This window comes from Zea mays, chromosome 1 (assembly GCF_902167145.1).
Source record: "Zea mays cultivar B73 chromosome 1, Zm-B73-REFERENCE-NAM-5.0, whole genome shotgun sequence".
Taxonomy (NCBI): Eukaryota; Viridiplantae; Streptophyta; class Magnoliopsida; order Poales; family Poaceae; genus Zea; species Zea mays.
The window spans coordinates 249,069,625-249,081,848 of NC_050096.1; the positions used below are offsets into that span (position 1 = coordinate 249,069,625).

At 54.4% G+C, this 12,224-nt stretch overlaps 1 pseudogene; it reads right to left on the reverse strand.

The window, feature by feature from the left end:
* Window positions 1-6,389: 6,389 nt before the first annotated feature.
* Window positions 6,390-7,645, reverse strand: LOC109943518 (uncharacterized; annotated as a pseudogene).
* Window positions 7,646-12,224: the final 4,579 nt, after the last annotated feature.

Consider the following 12,224-nt stretch of genomic DNA (forward strand, 5'->3'; position numbering starts at 1 on the left):
GAGGCTCTCCAGGTCGGCGATGAGGGCCTCGGACTCGGCGAGGGCCTCGGCGTACTCCACGCACTCCACGTCGCACTCGAACGCGTGTTTGTACGTGGGGCCGACGGTGATGACCCCGTTGGGGTCCGGCATCTTGAGCTTCAGGTAGGTGTAGTTGGGGACGGCCATGAACTTCGCGTAGCATGGCCTCCCCAGCACCGCGTGGTAGGTTCCTCGGAACCCGACCACCTCGAACGTCAGAGTCTCCCTTCGGAAGTTGGAGGGTGTTCCGAAACAGACAGGGAGGTCGAGTCGTCCGAGGGGCTGGACGCGCTTCCCGGGAATGATCTCGTGGAAGGGCGCAGCGCCTGCTCGGACGGAGGACAGATCGACGCGCAGGAGCCCGAGGGTCTCGGCGTAGATGATGTTGAGGCTGCTGCCCCCGTCCATAAGGACCTTGGTGAGCCTGACGTCACCGATGACAGGGTCGACGACGAGCGGGTATTTCCCCGGGCTCGGCACGTGGTCGGGGTGATCAGCTTGGTCGAAGGTGATGGGCTTGTCGGACCAGCCTAGGTAGGCTGGCGCCACCACCTTCACCGAGCAGACCTCCCGACGCTCTTGCTTGCGATGCCGAGCCGAGGCATTCGCCGCGTGCCCGCCGTAGATCATGAAGCAGTCGCGGACCTCGGGGAACTCTCCTGCTTGGTGATCTTCCTTCTTGTCGTCGTCGCGGGCCTTGCCACCCTCCGCGGGTGGCCCGGCCCTGTGGAAGTGGCGCCGAAGCATGACGCACTCCTCAAGGGTGTGCTTGACGGGCCCCTGATGATAGGGGCATGGCTCCTTGAGCATCTTGTCAAAGAGGTTGGCACCTCCGGGGGGCTTCCGAGGGTTCTTGTACTCGGCGGCGGCGACGAGGTCCGCGTCGGCGGCGTCGCGTTTCGCTTGCGACTTCTTCTTGCCTTTCTTCTTGGCGCCGCACGGAGTAGACGCCTCGGGAGCATCTTCCGACGGGCGGCCCTGGGGCTGCTTGTCCTTTCGGAAGATAGCCTCGACCGCCTCCTGGCCAGAGGCGAACTTGGTGGCGATGTCCATCAGCTCGCTCGCCCTGGTGGGGGTCTTGTGACCCAACTTGCTCACCAGGTCGTGGCAGGTGGTGCCGGTAAGGAACGCGCCGATGACATCTGAGTCGGTGATGTTGGGCAGCTCGGTGCGCTGCTTCGAGAATCGCCGGATGTAGTCTCGAAGAGACTCTCCCGGCTGCTGTCGGCAGCCTCGGAGGTCCTAGGAATTCCCAGGGCGCACATACGTGCCCTGGAAATTTCTGGCGAAGGCTTGGACTAGGTCATCCCAGTTGGAGATCTGCCCCGGAGGCAGGTACTCCAACCAGGCGCGAGCGGTGTCGGAGAGGAACATGGGGAGGTTGCGGATGATGAGGTTGTCGTCGTCTGTTCCACCCAGTTGGCAGGCCAGGCGGTAGTCCGCGAGCCACAATTCCGGCCTCGTTTCCCCCGAGTACTTTGTGATAGTAGTCGGGGGTCGGAACCGGGTCGGGAACGGTGCCCGCCGGATGGCCCGGCTGAAGGCCTGCGGACCGGGTGGTTCGGGCGAGGGACTCCGATCCTCCCCGCTGTCGTAGCGTCCCCCACGCCTGGGGTGATAGCCTCGGCGCACCCTCTCGTCGAGGTGGGCTCGACGGTCGCGGTGATGGCGCTCGTTGCCGAGGTGGCCCGGGGCCGCAGGCGCGGTGTTGCGCGTGTGCCCGGTGTAGACCGAGGCCTCCCGCATGAATCGGGAGGTCGCGGCATGAGGTTCCGAGGGGTATCCTTGCCTTCGGGAGGCAGTGCTCTCGGCCCGTCGGACCGCGGCGCCTTCTAGGAGATTTTTGAGTTCTCCCTGGATTCGCCGACCCTCGGTGGTGGATGGCTCCGGCATCGCGCGGAGGAGCATCGCTGCTGTGGCCAGGTTCTGACCGACCCCACTGGATGCAGGTGGTGGCCTGACCCTGACGACATCGGCGACGCGGTGCTGGAGACCCTGGGGCAGGTGACGTATTTCTCCGGCCGGGGGTTGGCCCGCCCATGCCTGCCCGACGTCCCGGCGGATCGGCTCAAGCGCTCCTGCTCCCTTGTCGATCCTGGCCTGCGCCCCGCGGACTTGCTCAAGCTGTGGGTCGTAACCCCCCGCCGGAACGGGGACCACAGCTAGCTCCCGCGGGATGTCAGCGCGAGGCACCGGCCCAGGGGGAGCACCGTCCTCCGGCATGCCGAGATGGTTGCCTTCGGAGGGACCCCCTAGATCGACGTGGAAACATTCGCGGCTTGGGCCGCAGTCCTCGTCGTCGAGGCTGCGGCTACCGTCGGAACAGTCGGAGAGGCAGTAGTCACATGCGGTCATGAAGCTCCGCATGGCACTGGGGTTGCCAAATCCGGAGAAATCCCAACAGATGTTGGGGTCGTCATCTTCCTCGGACCCAGAGGGCCCGTAGGTCGAGACGTCCGTCAGCCGGTCCCAAGGCGACCGCAAGCGAAACCCCAGAGGGTTTGTACTCGCCTTTACAAGGGCGCCCGCCAAAGCGAGATTGCTAGGCGGGCTGAGGCAGAGTACAAATGACGCAGGATGGGAATCGGTTGGTACCTTTTGGTCGTCGAGCGGCGATGGAGTCACGTCGAGGACTGACTGCATCGTCGCCTCCGGTACGAGGGCGACGTCCTGCAAGCTTTTCGCAAGCGCGCTGGCGTCGTCCACTTGCTCGGGATTGGCGTGTCGCGGGGAGACGGTGCTCGCCTTCGTCTCAAACGCGAGGTCGGCGCCCAACGCGCCCCCCGTTGGGGTGCCAGGGACGTCGACTCGCTCGACAGCCGACGAGGCGCGACCTCCTACTTGGCCTTGGTTGCCCCGCCTCCTCCTCCGTCGGTGGGGGAGAGGACGGGGCGAGCTCGAATGTTGTTCTTCCGCCACGCGGGGAAGACGTCGTCGATTCCGCCGCCGGCGGGCGGGCTGTCGGCCACCATTGTCGTTGTCGCGTGGCGGTGGAAGGAGTATCATGTCGTAGCTGCCGTCGAGGGACATGAACTCAAGACTCCCGAAACGGAGCACCGTCCCGGGTTGGAGAGGTTGTTGGAGACTGCCCATCTGGAGCTTGACGGGAAGCTGTTCGTCAACACGCAGCAGGCCCCTACCTGGCGCGCCAACTGTCGGCGTTTCGAGACTGGGGGGTCCCTCAGGCCGACGAGTGAGTGCCGCGTGCCCCAGCCCAGATGGGTCGAGCGCGTGGGCGAGCGCGAAGGGGGGAAAAGAGCGAGGCGGCCGGAGACCGGCGCGAGAGAGGTGGGAATCCCGCGGCCTTCGTGTTCGTCCCGCGCCCAGGTCGGGTGCGCTTGCAGTAGGGGGTTACAAGCGTCCACGCGGGTGAGGGAAGCGAGCGGCCCCAAGAGAGCGTCTGTCCCGTCCTCGTCCCGCGCGGCCAACCTTCTCTAAGAAGGCCCTGGTCCTTCCTTTTATAGTCGCAAGGAGAGGATCCAGGTGTACAATGGGGGTGTAGCAGAGTGCTACGTGTCTAGCGAGGGAGAGCTAGTGCCCTGAGTACATGCCAATGTGACAGCCGGAGAGATCCTGGAACCCAACTAGTGTGATGTCGTGGCCGTCGGAGGAGTGGCGGAGCCTGGCAGAGGGACAGCTGTCGGAGCGGTTGTGTCCTTGCTGACGTCCTCCTGCTTCCGTAAGAGAGCTGAGAGCCGCCATCGTCACAGGGCATGCGGGGCGCCATCATTGCCTATCTGGTGGAGACAGCCAGATGGGACACCGGTCTTGTTCTCTGTGGCCCGAGTCAGCTCGGGGTAGGGTGATGATGGCGCTTCCTGTTGACGTGGCTGGCCTGCGCCCTAGGTTGGGCGACGTGGAGGCTCCTCCGAAGCCGAGGTCGAGTCTGTCTTCCATGGCCGAGGCCGAGCCCCTGGGTCGGGCGAGGCGGAGGTCGTCGGCAGAGGCCAGGACGGTGTCCAAGCCCTGGGGTCGGGCGAAGCGGAGTTCGTCGTCTTCTGGGGCTGAGCCCGAGTCCGAGCCCTGGGTCGGGCGGAGCGGAGTTCGCCGTCTTCCGGGTCTTAGCCCGAGTCCGAGCCCTGGGTCGGGCGGAGCGGAGTTCGCCGTCTTCCGGGGCTGAGCCCGAGTCCGAGCCCTGGGTCGGGCGGAGCGGAGTTCGCCGTCTTCCGGGGCTGAGCCCGAGCCCGAGCCCTGGGTCGGGCGGAGCGGAGTTCGCCGTCTTCCGGGTCTTAGCCCGAGTCCGAGCCCTAGGTCGGGCGGAGCGGAGTTCGCCGTCTTCCGGGGCTGAGCCCGAGTCCGAGCCCTGGGTCGGGCGGAGCAGAGTTCGCCGTCTTCCGGGGCTGAGCCCGAGTCCGAGCCCTGGGTCGGGCGGAACTTCGTATGGTGCCTTTGGCAGGGCCTTTGCGTTAAATGCTCCTGCGACTTGGTCGGTCGGTGCGGCGATTTACTCAGGGTTGCTTCTTAGCGAAGGCAGGGCCTCGGGCGAGCCGAAGATGTGTCCGCCGTTGGAGGGGGGCCTCGGGCGAGACGGAAATCCTCCGGGGTCGGCTGCCCTTGTCCGAGGCTAGGCTCGGGCGAGGCGTGATCGAGTCGCTCGAATGGACTGATCCCTGACTTAATCGCACCCATCAGGCCTTTGCAGCTTTATGCTGATGGGGGTTACCAGCTGAGAATTAGGAGTCTTGAGGGTACCCCTAATTATGGTCCCCGACAGATAGCGACTTTGCCAGAGATGTCAATGACCGGAAGAGCACTAGCGACCTCATCTTCTTCCTGGCAGGAGGGCTGGTTGCTTGGCAATCGGCAAAACAGAAAGTGGTTGCTTTGTCTTCATGCGAGGCAGAATACATCGCAGTCGCTGCGTCCGCGTGCGAGGTAGTCTAGCTGGCATGACTGTTGGCTGAGCTCATCGATGGAGCAGTCGTTGCACCCAGGCTCAAGGTGGACAACAAGTCTGCCATTGCACTGATGAAGAATCATGTGCATCATGACCGGAGCAAGCACATAGATGTGAAATTCCACTTCATCTGGGAATGCTGCGACAGGAAGCTGATCAACGTCGAGTGCGCCGGGACCGAGTTGCAGCTGGGCGACATTCTTACGAAGGCACTCGGTCAAAGTCAGCTCCAAGAACTCCGTGGTGGGATCGGCATGAAAAATCTTGTGTAAACTGGGCTTAGGAGGATAATGTTATAGTAAGCCCAGATTAGCTTCTTTTTTATTCTTAGGAAGTAGATCAGTGCGCGATCACCGTTCCTGGCTGGCCGCGCACACCGCGACTGCGTGCGCTCTTCACGGCACGGCCCAGGGCACTGGGATGGCAATGGCTGATCACGAGCGTGTCGTGATTATCTGATTCCCTAGTAGCCATATATACATGCATGTATTTCCTTTATATACATAGAGCAATCAACAGAGAAAAGCAGCCATTCGGTGGCACCAAAACATCTTTGTGTCCACTGCGTGTGAGTTATCTCCCTCGGATCGGAGTTCTAACATAATCCTGTCCCCAGTCCCAAGCTTGATTTGCCCTTGTTCTTCGCGTGCCAACCCTTGTCCAGTGACCAAGCGAGTCAATTTTCTCACCTCATCGTGGCCAGGTTATCTTGAGAAGTTCCTCGCCCGTGTAACACCCCAGGTGTTTATATTCCGCTCGACAACGAGTATGGATTTAAGCACGTAATATCGGTGGATAAAACGGACGTTAAATTTTAAACATCTTTCGTCTATCGCGATTTTAATATCGCATTTGTTTCGGCTGTCGCGTGTGCGGCGTCGTTTTTATTTTTATCTGTCCGGGCTCTTCCTAAATTTTCGTGATGTTCGGAACATAGTTGTTCCGAAAATCTGTGTGTTCGGTGATTATTCATCGCTCGCGCGAATACGAATTCGGAAGCCGAACCACTTGGATGATTTTTATCCCGAATAAATTAATTGGAACTCGTAAAAATGGTTTCCAGTCCGAAACAAACTAGACCAACGTAACTAGAACTGAAAGTGAATAATTAGTAAATGATTTGGTTCGCTAGATTCGTAGAATAAAATATGTATCTGTATAACGTGTCGATCCAGTTTACATCGCTAAAAATCGTGATCCAAAATATCAACGATTCTCTGTTAAAAAATAGAAAATAAGAAAAATCATATTTTTGCTTCCTCCGTTCAGTCCTCCCATCCTTATCTTCCATGTGTTGCGAAAGGGCCTCTAGCGTAATGGTTAAGGCTTCCGAGTAGCACCTCCAGGTCCTGGGTTCGATCCCCCTCGGGGGCGAATTTCTGGCTTGGTTAAAAAAAATCCCCTCGTTGTGCCCCACCCGCTCCCGGGTTACGTCCTGCGCGCCACCCTCCGGCTGGGCCGTTGCAGAGTGGGCGGTGACGGCCCGCTAGTGATGGGGGGCCAGGGTTCGGGGATTTTCTCGGCCGGGACCATGTTTCGGTCTCTTCTTAATATAATATCGGAAGGGCGGTCTTTCCCTTCCCGACCGAGTTTTTTTTATCTTCCATGTGTTGTTCTCATCTAGTAGTTATTTGTTACCTGGAATACTTTCTTAGGTGTCTCCTATCCAAAGCCAACAGCTCCCTAGGAGTTCTCCACGTACTCTTTTCCCTGGAAGCTCCCATACGTCTCGTTCCTTATCCCTTGCCATCGTTCTAATCTTGGAATCCAGCTCTCCTACGTTCCTTTTCCTTCAGCGACGTCGACTCCGTGGGATATTTTGCTGCGCGCTCATCTCACTCAGTTCGCTCGACGCCTTGCTTCTTCTACCAGCACGTGACCTCGCCTCCTCACCGTGGCGTCTCCCTTCCCAGCCAGGTCGAATCTCCAGGCCCGTTGTTCCTCTCCCTATCTTGGAGCTCGCCCCTGATCTCTTCCATATGGAGCTTGCCCCTGATCTCTATTTCCTTGACATGGGCTCGACCTCCACTTCGCCGTGAAGGCTCGTCGCTTCACCCACCGGAGTTCGTCGGCCATGGCTTTTGAGCTTGCTAGTAGTCGCCCTTCCGCCGTCCCTGGCTCGGCCCTGCTCGCCGCGTCCAGCGGAGCTCGGTCCTTGGCGCGCGTTGCTCCAGCTCCCGCGCGCGCCCACCTCCCTGCTCATCCGGCGAGTCGTGCCCGGGCCGCGTCGAGCTCCCTGACTCCAGCTCGTCCCTGTGCGCGTCTCTCTGATGCCCAGCGACGGCCACCGCTTTTTCCGTCGAACACCCTCCAGCTCCTCCCTCTGCTAGCACGGCCGACTGCCCCAAGTTCCATGGCGCGCATCTCGCGCCCAAGCTCCTCTTTGCCGAGCAGTTCGCCCGGCCTCTGGCCTTCTTCCTTGCGCACGGCCTGCCCCAGCTCGCGGAGTTCCCTCGCGGCGTTCATCTCCCTGCGCGTCCTCTCTGGCGCTGCGGTGCCCCAGCTTGGCCTTTGCCCATTCCTCAGCCGCGCCCTGCTCCAGTCGCTCACCCATCGGACGCTACACGCTCGCATCTGCTTGTTCCGTGGGTGCGCACTGCCTTCTCTGTCCATGGTGCGCCCTCACCTCTACTTCTCTGCTGGCCGGCGTTTTTCCAGCCGTGGATCTCCTTGTGTGCCGCGTCCGGCTCCCTGACGTGCCGCGGTGCCCGTCGCCCTGCGCACGCTCTGTTTCCTCGCGCAGCTTTGTGCTCGCCTGGCCGCGCCCTACTTCCATGTCCGCCGTCGAAGCTTCCCTGTCGCGCCCCTCAGCTCGCCGCTGCTCAGCTTCTCCGGTGCTTTCTCCGACCGTGGGCGCTATCGCGCCGTTGACCCCGTCGAGACTCGCCAGCCGCGGCGCTGCTCCTAGCTCTCTGCTCGCTAGACCGCGCCCTGGGTCGCCGTTGGGGACTCAACCTCGCCTGGCCGTTGTCTCGGATGCGCAGGAGTAGTGTAGGTACTTGCAGTCGGTGGATCCTCGATATCGAGCTGGGAATAGAGAAGACAGTACTGTTCCGTGCGTCGCTTATCCGATGCTCGACGGAATGCCCAACTGGGAGGTGATAGCTTCGTGTGTCGGTGAGCCGTCGTTTTTCTCGTTCAGTGTTTGTTCGGCCTTGTCCGAACCGCGCTGCCATCTCCCGACCGTTGGCCCTTGCCCCTGCACGGGCTTGTCGCGTTAGTCAACCCCGCCTCGATCCTCGTCGTCGATATTGCGCTTGCTGGTGGCCAAAGCTCGCGCTAACCTACTCGATCACACCTCGTCAGCTCGTTCCATACTCAATCTCGTCGTCGCGTTATGTGTGCATCACTCGCCAGACATGTGTGATCAAAGACGTCAACCGGAAACCGTCGGCGTGCTTGCGACTATCGCGTCGAATTAGTCAGGATAAGTAAATTTGTTATTTGTGTTAGTGGATTGATGGATGGTCTGACTAGGTATAAAATTTATTAGATTGCCTGAGTCGTTTTGGTAATTTGGTCAATGTCGTAGGATGAAAGAGGTCTCATTTGGTCTCAGTGTTTGCGGGACTGTAGATGTTAAAAATAGAAAGTTTTACTAGTATATATGATACACAGGTTAACCGGTGAATTGGTTTAGAAAGTTAATAAAAGTTCTTCTATCAAAATTTATAAGTATTAGGTGTCCAAGAATTGTGTAGTTAAGATTATAAGTCGTTTAGTGTGCTCTCTAAACTAGGTATAATATTCTATGTGTGTTAGTCACTTTCATAATTGAAACTACCTCGACTATTTAGCTCGACTATTTAGCTAGGTTGAAAGAGCATCATTGTCGTAAGTAACAATATATCGATAATTAGTGTCCGCAATGTCTCGTCATTAAGTAGGTTATTTCTCTTTTGCGTAGCATCATAATATCTGGTGTTATTGTTTCTTATATGCATTCATGTGCATAATGCATTTCAATTATGTACGATAATTAATCACGTGATGCGGAAGACGAGCCAAGTCGATCCCAAACGTGGGCTACTCCGCATGGTGATGCTGATGGACGAACCTGCATGATCAAGTGCTAGGACAAGACTGATCGCCAGATGGACGTTATCTAACAACACTAACCTAGTGTTACCTAGGCAAGCCCTGATGCATTTGCCCCTTCCTTGTGTTTTAAATGCTTTTTCACCTTATCTGATGCATTAGGTGATAGGAGTTGTGTGATAAACAATTGATGCATTACCATTCCTTGGAAACTCCTTAATCCCGATTTTATAAAAAGAACTGATAATGCTTAGCCCTACTTAGAAACTGAAAAATCATTTGTTTTCAAAAAGAATGATTGTGGAACATTGGTTATGGGCCTTTCATTTCAAAAATCAAAGCAAACTTATGGTGATGATTCCACTTCGGCGGGAGTGGGTTCATCATTCGGAAAAGAGTACCCCTGTCGGGTACCAAAAATGGGAAAATGGTTTGAATACATCTAGACCAGACGCTGAGCGGACAAGGTCGCCCGTCTGTGTCGATTAAGGATCGTTCGATGTAGGCCTGTTGTGGTGGAGACTTTGCAACTATCCACATGCTCCGGTAAGCCTGAACCCGGCTATTCCATACGTGAAAAGACAACCGCGCACTGGGCGTGGGAGATGGTGGGAGTAGCGTGTACCCTCCTGGCTAGAGGCTGGATGGAGGAGTACTGTGCTCCCGGGTAGCGCGGACCGGTTCACGTTGTGGAGGATCTATGGGAACGGTTGACATATGCAAGGGTTAAGTGCTACATATGTCGTGTGGTTAGGGATCCCCAGCTGGGTATAATCGGTTCGAATCGTCGTTGCTCCTCGGTCATGGAGACTCTACCCTCCGACCACTCATCGTAGTTGACAAGTGAAATATGAATTGGCTAAAAGAAAGCTAGACCAGGACAAGTGGATGCTCTAGATTAGGCAAATTTAGATTCAGGAAAGGTACTTAACTTGTGAAGTAAAATTTTGGCATAAGGATTCACTACTAGTAAGCTCTTCTGCAAAATGAGTCTTTGAAATTTGGTAAGCCTTACCTTGATTCCTAATCAGCCAGCATATCTTTAAGAGTCTTTTCTTTAGTCGGGTAAGTCTTGCTGAGTAATTCCGTACTCATGGTTTTATTCCCTGTTGTTTTTCAGGTTATAGTTTTGTGCTGCTGTTGATGGTGTTAAGTGCCGGTGGGCTCGGCCTTCTTATAAGTCTAAGTAACTCTTCTATATTTCTTATTGAGGATAGTCACTTGAGCTAGCATATATTTCAAAACTATAAATAATTTATAACAGTTCAAAGTTATTTCTTTGAATCACTTTTGTAATCACTCTGATCATGTACATTGTAAAACTTAATGTAACTTATAAAAATTGGTAATAAGATTTCCGCTGCAAAATGTTGGTGTGTGATTTGTGTTTACTTAATCTTGCGATCCTGGTTGTAAGTGGTTTATCCGGGGTCCTTGGGACACTCGGACGGATCCTGTTAAGTTATCTGGTGCACATGCATAGTTGTCTGAGGTCTTTGAGACAAGGACAGGTGCATGTGGGCCCAATAACTTGGGAGGTTCTGCCACAGCTAGTATCGGAGCAGGATTAAGTATAATACGGTCACATACGTATTTTAAAAACAAAGTTTTGGCTTTAGGAAACTTATTTTCAACTAAACACATTGTTTGGTTTTGAAAAACAGCTTTGAAAAACTACAATGCTAGCGACATCCTCTGTTAAGCCCTAAAGTAAGGACTATCAGGTGGCTTATTTAAAACCACTAAGCCACAACTGGGGGTATTGCATACATGTGTATTGTTATTTTTTTGGCCATTCAGTTTTGAATGGATCGACGCTCAAGGTAAGGTGAGATGTGAGAGCATGACCGAACAAACATCGGTCTAGGGAAGTGCTTAATTGAAGCGCTTGAATATATACATGTTCTACATATGTATATATGAAGGCTGCGATGTGGAGTAATTACTTTTCCGGGAATTCAGTACCCCATGGATGTGTATGGGTATACGGACATGGGAATACTGAGAAGTGTAATGTACTTGTAACGACGCACCTACGCTCAGGTAAGAAGGTGAGTTACCATAATGAGTTGCCCTATGGTTAAAGTGTGGCAACAGCGCCTATGCGTGGCTCGACGCTTAATGATGAGCTGGCCTCCATATAGCAATATATGGAGTATACACTATGATAAAACTGTCATATGTGAATTGCATCATTGGGAAATTGGGCTGTGATGGATTTTTCTGCAGGTACACTAACCTCGAAAACGTATGTGTAGCTGACGACTAGCAAAATACCGTGAGAGTCGTAAGTATGCCACCGATATAGAACGTTATTGCCACAGTAAGTTGGCAAACTCGTGAGGACGTATAAGACGAGCATGCATCCTGATTGTTGCATCTTGTTTGTCACCTATACATCCAAAATGCTTTTCTTATCTTTATTCCAGTAACCAGTGATTGTAGATAATGTAGTGTAATGTTGAATTATGAACTTAGATGAAATAGTTGTCCTCCATTCTTTAGGTAATATGTTTAGGTGTTATATGTGCTTGCTCTGGTACTCGATGTGCCGATAGAAGGTTGGTGATTTGTTTGCTTAAACCCAAAACTAGGCCATGTTCTCAATTAGTGAACCATGACCCAAATTTGAATTTTTCATTATCACTCCATGCCCCTGTTCGATTGGCGCAAGCTGATGTCTCCATTCCAGTTTACCTGTTCTTGAAGATCGCAATGTTGTTTTATCAACCCAACCTAGGAAAGTTATGCCTGATGGTTTTCCTTAGTTTGATGCCTTTGGTTTCCTCATACCTATCAAAGGCATACCAACTTAATCTTATGATTATTTTTCCTCCGTATCTAATCACATACTAATCCTTGACCTTGTGATCCCTGCGATGGACATAGAAATATGCTTGGGCTGAAGTAACAGTCTCCCATCGTACTCCTTCCATCAAATTTAGTTTATGGCCATGCCTTGTTTATTTCATCGGGCCATGATCTATTTGGTTCTCTACTTGTAATCGTTTTGACAGGTAGAGTCTCTTTGTATATTGTCACCCTTGTCCAATCCCTTGGTGTCGTGCGAGATTTCTTATTGGTTATGTCTGGTAATGGTGTTATGACTAAAATCGGTGGCACCGCGCTGAAACTGAGGGCCTCTTGTGGGTGCACACACATGGTTGTGCTACCTGGCACGCACTAGTATCACAGTTAGTAGTCATAATCCATTATAAGACTATATCGATGTGTTGTCTCTGCACAAATTGTTCTTACCACGTGAGAT